General features: G+C 31.4%; 1 long non-coding RNA gene across 1 annotated transcript; it reads right to left on the bottom strand.

Moving 5' to 3' along the window:
• On the bottom strand, nt 1-2,896 carry LOC112101113. Its single transcript, XR_002907184.1, has 5 exons — nt 2,597-2,896; nt 2,025-2,073; nt 840-994; nt 351-457; nt 1-211 (listed from the first exon to the last, which is right to left on the bottom strand). It is a non-coding gene; the product is annotated as an uncharacterized LOC112101113 (long non-coding RNA).
• Nucleotides 2,897-7,756: the final 4,860 nt, after the last annotated feature.

Here is a 7,756-nt window from a genome sequence, read left to right on the forward strand (position 1 = left end):
AATGTTTCATATACAAAAATATAGCTCTACAAAAATCTCTAATAGTCATTGAACTTCAACAAAATTTCAATTAGCTTTAACATCAAAATTCGCACAACTGTTTAATACCTACTAATTAATCTACTCACAACCAACAAAATTGGCATGTGTGCGTACATCTAATTTCTCATCAAGCCTTCAATTGCAAATGAATCTCACCACCGTTAGCAATCTACATCATTCTTACAAAGAATAAATAAAAATTAAGATAAATTCATAGATTATAAGTCATAATAATAAAATCATTTTTAGTGACTTAAGTTGTAAACAAAACTTTAAAGTACCAAATCATTCTTAATTAATAGACTTACATCAAATTTATCAACCATGTGTTTATGTAGTAACAAGTTGCTATGTTATCCATGTAGGTCACTCGCATTTAACTTTATCAATCTCTCCTTGAGTGTAAATTTCAGTTCTGTAAAAATAAAAAATAAGAAGTATATTACTCTAGTTCCAGACTACAAAAATAAGTATTTGATAATAAACGACAATACATTTTCCAAAATAGAGACAATCACAAAGCTTTTAAGCTTCTAAATCACAAATTATAGGTAGAGCAATTCAGAATTAAAATATACTATAGCAATGATGACTTACATCTGCTATTTGCATAGACTATCACTCAAATCTAGTGATTCAATATTCTCAATTGATGAAAATATGCAACATGTTTAAAATAAATCTTGTATGCTAACACAATAATAAATATTGAGCAAAGAATTTGTATTGATGAAAACATGTTTAAAATAAATCTTGCATGCTAACACAATAATAAATATTGAGTAAAGAATTTGTACCTTTGCCCCTGGTCAATTTGATAATGATCTCGAAAATTTTGATGGCCATGAGAAAATCAACTAACGACCAACGCTTTATTATTGATGTTGTCGGAGGATTACCAAATTGAGAAGGAAGTGCGAAAGTCTTGAATGGCGTTGAGAACTTAAAAAACCTGAAAGGGAACATTTAAAATAGAAAGAAAATATAATTATCAATACTCAAAGATAGTCCACGCTTTGTGGCTTAAACACTTGAGTGGAAAACCCAGTAAAAAAGAAAAACAAAACAGTGTAATTTCACTGGTATTTTTGCTGCTGTCATGCAGTAAAAACATAGTAGTCTTACTGCAAAGTTTTTGCAGCTGTTTTGACTGTATAACAGCGGCAAAAACAGCAAAAGAAACTATAATTTGGCTGCTGTTTTACTGTTGTCATGTGGTAAAATAGAGCAGTCTTGCTGCAAAGATTTTGCAGCTGTTTTGACTGTATAACAACAGCAAAAACAACAAAAAAAACTATGATTTGGCTGCTGTTTTTACTGGTGTCATGCGGTAAAACAGAGCAGTCTTGCTGCAAAGTTTTTGCTGCTGTTTTGACTGTACAACAGCAGGAAAAACAGAAAAAAAAAAAAAAAAAAAACTGTAATTTGGCTGCAGCAAAAACAACAGAAAAACTATAATTTGGCTGCTGTTTATACTGTTATCATGCAGCGGAAATACAGCAGTCTCACTGCAAAAATTTTGCTGCTGTTCTTACTGTATAACAATAGCAATACATCACCTTAAATAAGAGAAAAAAATTCTTTCAGCTGCTTCACATTCAATTTAATTTAACTTAAATCCTTCATATTGTAGAGAGTGAGAGATTGATTCTATAGAATAAAGAGAAATTAAGATAATTCATAAATTATAAGCCAGTATCTTCACCATGACTGGCAACTTCCGCAAGCAATTCATTTGCAAACAACACCATTATAAAAGAATGAATATATGTCTGATATGAAATGGGCAAAACCTAGGTTATGAGCAGCACAGAAGTGCAAAAAGAAAAAGGGAATGTCTTTCTCTGTGAATACATGTAGATAGATGTTTGCAGATGCATGCAAGGGGAAGAAGAATGTCTTTCTACATTCTCAAGGCTCCAATTGAAGCACTAACAGGTACATTTATGCAAAAATATAAGAAGAAAAATAATGTATGATACCTGTAGTCCTGGAGGAGTAAGTAAATGTATTTTGATACGTGTACATTTCCTGAAAGAAGATTGAACTATAAAGACTGCCAATGGATCAAAATGCACTTTCAACACAAAATCCAATTAAATTTGAAGATGGCGCAAAACAATTAGTTGAAAATTGTACTCGTGACACCAGAATGAATCGCATAACAATTCTTTCACAGAGCTTTCAGCAACTATATAGCTCAAAAATCAGATTTAGCACAGTCAACGCCAAAGCAAAGCAGTATACACTAAATGGGAACAAATTTTTTTCTCAATTACATTAGTATAAGTCCAATGCAGGGGAAAAAATGCACTTTCAAAATGAATTACAACTTAATAACAACAACAACAACAATCAACGAAAAAGTAAGCAAGAATCATAAACAAACAATTTATAAACCAAATGAGATGAAAATTTCTTTATTAAAATAATAGAAGGTCAGTTGACAGGAAATAAAGAGAACAAACAATAATTGGATGAATCAAAACCCCAGAGCAAGAAAATACAATAAGAAGGAAGCATCTGAAACAAGAAAATGAAATAAACAGCTCACTGTCTCCCGCAGCCCGCGCGATGGCTACGGTTGAACGAGGCTACAATGACAACTGCTGTCGATGAGGTGCCTGAATCACGATCATTGCCGCGAACTAGCTACGACTCTGAATCACGACCACGATCGGCACTACGAGCTAATCAAAAAAATTGAATCGATTGGCAGCGGTGGATGGTGCGTGAGTGATGGGCTGACGATAGTGAAATTGACAGAGTGAGACGATGAGACTGGAGAGGGAGATGGTGAGACCGTGAGAGAGAGAGAGAGAGACCAACGATGGAGAGAGTGGAAGTGAGCATGAAAGAGAGAGAGAGAGACAGGAGATGGAGAGAATGAGAGTAGGAAATGGCAAAATGTCGGGTCGGGTAGGGCTTGCCTACCCGACCCGATCAAAAGAAATTTGAAATCCGACTTTAAAAAAGTCCAAATACTATTTAGTCGACCCGACCCGAATCGGGCCAACAATTCAATTTCCATTTCTCACCACTATTTCAACCAATTCGGCAATTACTCAACCATTTCAAACACAATTCAATTCCACTTTTCGCAACTATTTCAACCAATTCCACAACTATTTTAACCTCACACAAATCAATTCCAAAATCCAATATGAAAAACACACAATGTAATTAAATAAAAAACACACAATGTAATTCCATAACCATTTTATCCATACACAATTCAATTCAACAACCCAACATAAAAAATAAAAAATAAAAAACTCATGTCTTATATAAATAAAAACACAATGCAATTAAATTAAAAACACACAATATAATTCCACAACCATTTTAATCATACACAATTCAATTCAACAACTCAACATAAAAAATAAAAAAACTCATGTCTTACACAAATAAAAACACAATGCAATTAAATTAAAAACACACAATGTGTGATGTTGTGAGGATGTATTGTGTGCGTGTGTTAACTTGTGTTAGTTTTTTTTTATTTAAATAGGGTCGGGTCGGGTTGGGTCAGCATTAAGCCCAACCCTGATCCTCAATTTGTTCGGGCCTTAAAATTTTGGCTATAACCGAACTCTAAACTTGAAAATTCGAGTCAAAATCTTAAAAATTAGGGTCGGATCAATCGGGTCAAAAATAAGATCGGGCTAAATTACCAAACCTAAATGAGAGTGAGCATGTGAGAGAGAGGGGGGCCATGGTTGCTGCTGTGCTTGTAGAATTAGAAATGAGGTCATGATTTTTTTGTATTATATTTTAGCCGATTAGGATTTTTTTTTTATAAATATTTTACACGGTTACATCTAAAACCGTCAATGTTATTTTTTACTTAAATGACAGTTGTTACTTGAATAAGACATATGATGACGGTTTTTATATATAACTGTCATTAAAAGTAAAGTTATATTTTATTTTGATATTTAATGATTGTTATATAATAAAATGATTATTAAAAAATTATGCTTTTAACGATCGTTTTTATACAAAAACATCATTAAAAGTAATTAAAAATAAAATTATATTTTAACTTGACATTTAGTAACTGTTATATAATATAACCGACATTGTAAATATTATACATTAATAATCATTTTTATACACAATTGTCATTAAAAGTAAGACTATATTTTACTTGACATTTAATAAATGTTATATAATACAATCGTCATTGTAAATATTAGATATTATGACGGCTCATCTAATAACGATCATCACATATTACCTTATTGTTAAATTTTTATTCACACGAAAACATATATTAATTTCTTATCTCTAGTACTCCATTTTTTTAATTTTAATTGTAATTTATATGATTAATTTAATTTATAATGAATATGAATAAAATTGTATTTGAAAATAAAGGTAATAATATAAAATTATGCTTATAGGGAGGTTATAGGTTATTATAAAAACAATAAGGGGTAAGTAGTGTATATTTATTTCTATTAGGAGAAAACTGACAATCTTCTTAAAATAAATGATTCTTATATACCAAATTTTTTTTTTATCTCCTTTTATGTTTTTTATACAAAGAATGATTAAAACTCCCATCTCATTTGTTAAAATTAATCATTTCTCTCTCATATTTCAAAACTCATCAAAATACCAATTATATTAAAAAAATTATTTTACAATTTTACCCCTACGTCTATCAGAGGCTCAATGTGATCATATCTATAAGACTCAAAGATATTTTATTACACACCTCGTCTTATACATCTATTTTTTTCGTAATTAATTGAGAGATACGTATGACACGAATCTAATGAGTTAATGTGATGATGTCATGATGATGTTATACCTGAGAGCACTAAAGATTTTTATGAATGAGGATAAAACAAGAAGCCCATCAGACTCATTACTGTTGATAGCGACGTGTGTTACTTTTTGGCCCATACATCTCCGTCTCATGCATGAACTCTGGCTGTGTGCGTTGTCCTGAAATGCCTTTACTGAGACAATGAGAATATATATGAGAAGGAGGGAAACAATATTGAATTTTCTTAGCAAATATTTGATACTGACTGCATTTCCTAATGCGACAACTGACTAGAACATTCACTGCATGTGAATGTTTTAGAAATAAAATTGTGCTATTTTTGTAGAGATGATGAGAAATCTCAACATTCAAAAGAATAAATAGGAGACTTATTCAATCTCGGCGGCGTCTCACCATTTAATTTTATGATGCAATACAATGAAGTACGTAATTAAGATTTTTTTTCACCGTTTTTTTATATACTAATTTATTATAATTAGAGGACTACTGATATTTTACAACCAAAAATTAATTAAAATTTTCATTGATAATTTTATTATATCATAGCTCAAAGATCGACTCTCATTTAATATCAGAGGAAGATTTATTCTATCTCTCATTACTTAACACTGAAAGGAGATCTACTTTACCCTTAATGTGGAGAGCTAAATAAATTCCTATCAGAACTCATAAGGGGAGTCAATCCCAACTATTTTTAAGACTCGAACTCATGCGCCAACATTATTGAACGCATGAGTTGTAGCCCATTGGCCTGGACTTACCACTGCTGATAAGTGATGTGTTTTACATTTAGGCCGAATTTCTATGCGCATGTTTTCATTAACCTTCGTCAATTTCATCGGCTCATGCTTGACAAGTTGTACTGAAATACTTTCGCTGACAATGAGTAGAGAAAATGGAAGATTATTGAATTTTCTTACCAAATATTTGCTGCATGTTGCCTTTCCTACGGACAAGTAATGGTGACAACTGACTAGAAAATCCTACATTCATTGTTATAGAAAGACAATTAATTCTATTCTCATAAAAATGATGATGAAATTCCATTTTGAAAAGAGTAAATAGGAGACTTATTCAATCTTGGTGACTTTAATTGGTTTCATTTTCACCCATCAAGCAATGTAATAGATTCTAAAAGAGGAAATGCTAGCCAGTTATGATGTCTAATTTGACATCATGAGAATTTAGTCCTTCAGTAGTTAATGACTGAGAATAAAAGTTTGAGGCAACCCTCAATATATAAACTAGCTTTTGAGTATATATAAGCTAGCAAGTGGATTCAGCTAAATTAAAGGGAACATAAGAAAAAAAAATAAACGTGAGATTTTGACACAGAGTCCGACTTGAGGGCTTCTAAATAAGAGCCCTTGCTGTTTCCTGGAAATGTAGGAAAGGGGGATATTTCGCCACCCAACAGTGCTTTACACAAGTCAGTAGTAGGCAATTCGCACTTGTACGATCAAATATTACTATATTAGGCAATTTGTACTTGACTTGTATGATGAATACGACAGGCAATTAATTTGCACTTGACTTCTATCATGATTTTGCTGGAAATAATTAGTTCGAATTTGTAGAGATGTCAATCTATTTGTCGGTAAAAATATCATATTTTTCTTGTAAGTTGTTTTACTTTTTTTAATGTTTCATTCAACACAATAAATAATATATGGTATTAAAAGGTTATGGTGGATCAAAGTGGTAAATATAGCTTCTAAGAGTGACAAAAGTGTCCTTCACATATTCACAGCCTACACGATGGTGATATTCGTCGTAGTTTTGCCAAATTCCATCATTAGGATATTTAAGTTTCATTTTCAAATTACTTTTAGAAATATTAGATATTTCATCATTTTGTTAAAAAAACTCGAATGCCATCTCATGAAGATGCGATTACAACATATGGTACAAGGAATTAATAATCAATCAGCTCCTACCTGTACGTATCATCGATCAAGGAATTTAAGCAGCACCATTCCACATGTATTTAAGTACTTAAGATTATTAAAAGACTATATATACAGTCCTTTTATCTCATAGGTTGGCCCCATTTTTTTCTTATACAGACATGCTCTTAAGGTGCATGATTTAATAAAGTAAGTATTTAATATACTATTAAAACGTGTGGTTTAATAAAGTTACTATTTAATTAACTATAAAGTCATATGACTTTATAATGTTTACACGTGAAAAAAAGGGGAGCGTTGTGGGTGCCCTCATATTTTTTTATACAGACACATTTTCAAGCCATGCAATTTAATAGAATTAGATTTTAATACTATTAAGCTGCACGACTTTATAGTGCTTCAAAAATAAATCAATTTAGCTGCACAACTTAACAGTGTATTCGTATTGAAAAATAAAAAATAAGAGCACCCACACCTTATATATATGACTCATTTTCTAGTACGGGTGCCTTTATTATTATTATTTTTCATACGAACATATTTTTTAACCATAAGATTTGAGAGAGTTATTTTTTAACTCTCTTAAACTGTAAAGTTTTATGTTCATTCAAAAACTAAGTTTCTTAAATCTCACAGTTTAAAAGCATTTCTGCTAAAAAGAACATGGATCCCGCACCTGAGAATGATTATATATATATTAGTCATGGGATATTTTCACATTTATGATTATGTGTTTAAGCCCATGGAGCGATAACCTATTTAATTGGAACATTATTAGCACCGATGCCTTTCAAACATGTAACTTACTCAATTTGAACACGTGATGATTTCTGTTTATGGTTGGGGCTGCTCGATCAAAATTTCTTTATTAGCTGAGATAGCCCTCCCACCTTGACCCTTTGAGACATGCTTGGACGTATGTTAATAACAGAATATTAATTAATGTTAGCAATTTCCACACACACACACACACTATATATAAAGGTTTAGCGTTCCATAAACCAAG

This window comes from Citrus clementina, unplaced genomic scaffold (assembly GCF_000493195.1).
Source record: "Citrus clementina cultivar Clemenules unplaced genomic scaffold, Citrus_clementina_v1.0 scaffold_2, whole genome shotgun sequence".
NCBI lineage: Eukaryota > Viridiplantae > Streptophyta > Magnoliopsida > Sapindales > Rutaceae > Citrus > Citrus x clementina.